This window comes from Salvelinus sp. IW2-2015, unplaced genomic scaffold (genome assembly GCF_002910315.2).
Source record: "Salvelinus sp. IW2-2015 unplaced genomic scaffold, ASM291031v2 Un_scaffold4336, whole genome shotgun sequence".
Lineage (NCBI taxonomy): Eukaryota > Metazoa > Chordata > Actinopteri > Salmoniformes > Salmonidae > Salvelinus > Salvelinus sp. IW2-2015.
This window is the reverse complement of record NW_019945607.1, coordinates 40995-42426: the sequence shown is the minus strand read 5'-3', so window position 1 is coordinate 42426 and position 1432 is coordinate 40995. Positions and strand designations below refer to the sequence as shown.

The following is a 1432-nucleotide window of genomic DNA, read 5'->3' as shown; positions in this document are numbered from 1 at the left end:
CAGAAACAACATTACATGGGATAAGATGTGATGAGAACACCATCACACAACACATATGATATGTGAAACAGCCTGAGTAGACAGCAGAAACAACATGGGATAAGATGTGTACATGCATCCATTTAAAAACATACTTCAGAGTATTCCGAATCATAACAGGATATTGGTGTGCATGTAAACGCGGTAACTGTTGTTGTCGAGTTACTACAGGTGTTTACTACCATCTAGTGGAGACACCAATATAACACTATTATCAGGGTGGAACAGAAAGTCAATTTGTTATTTTGTACAGGATCCATTTTGAGACGACAGAGCAGAAAACACTATATGGAGATGACTGAAAAATAAAGTAAGTATTTCTGAACAATAATTTATTCTAAAGGACAGAGTAAGAGAATTAATACCTGTAATGAGATATTACTAGTTAGTAGAACTGCTACTTGAGCTGCTGACAGACAGCAGTTTGATATGTTGGATAAAAGAATACAGACAGACAAATGTGAAGTTCAATAGCCTTGTTCAAGCATTGTACAAGTTCCTACACACGGAGTCCGGGGAACAGCCCAGCTAGTCGATTACCTATCAACTACACTGCATAACATCATCCCTTTCAATAGAACGTGCAAACATAATGGCAACATTAAGTTCTTAACAGTCAAGTCATAACAATTGAAAAAGCTTCTTTTTTTTTACTTCAGTTGTCATCTTCCTCTTTTTTACGTGTTTTTTTTGTAAATAAAACAGGACAAGTTAACTGTAGACACGTGCCCAGCCTCCAAAGTCCTATGTGATCTTCCAGCAGCGGTTTTATCCCTATCGTTGAAGGGGGGGTTCGCCCAGGGAGCCATACAAGCTAGAACCGCCACTGCCCGGAGGGCAGGTAGTTTGCCCCCGGTGATGCATTGTGCAGACCGCACCACCCTCTGGAGAGCCCTGCGGTTGTGGGCGGTGCAGTTGCCGTGGTGATACAGCCCCGACAGGATGCTCTCAATTGTGCACCTGTAAAAGTTAGTGTGGGTTTATGGTGACAAGTCACATTTTTCCAGCCTCCTGAGGTTGAAGAGGTGCTGTTGCGCCTTCTTCACCACACTGTCTGTGTGCGTGTACCATTTCAGTTTGTCGGTGATATGTACTTAACATTTTACACCTTCTCCACTGCTGTCCCGTCGATGTGGATAGGAGGGTGCTCCCTCTGCTGTTTTCCTGAAGTCCGCGATCATCTCCTCTGTTTTGTTGACGTTGAGTGAGAGGTTATTTTCCTGACACCACACTCCGAGGGCCCTCACCTCCTCCCTGTAGGCTGTCTCGTCGTTGTTGGTAATCAAGCCTACCACTGTAGTGTCGTCTACAAACTTGATGATTGAGTTTGAGGCGTGCATGGCAACACAGTCATGGGTGAACAGGGAGTACAGGAGGGCGCTGAGAATGCACC

General features: G+C 44.2%; 1 long non-coding RNA gene across 1 annotated transcript in view; it reads left to right on the top strand.

Moving 5' to 3' along the window:
* Positions 1 to 265: 265 nt before the first annotated feature.
* LOC139026296 (uncharacterized) overlaps positions 266 to 1432 on the top strand; it is a 24828-nt gene continuing 23661 nt past the window's right edge. Inside the window, exon 1 of the long non-coding RNA XR_011478062.1 lies at positions 266 to 349. This is a non-coding gene — a long non-coding RNA (uncharacterized lncRNA). The remainder of the gene's footprint in view (positions 350 to 1432) is intronic.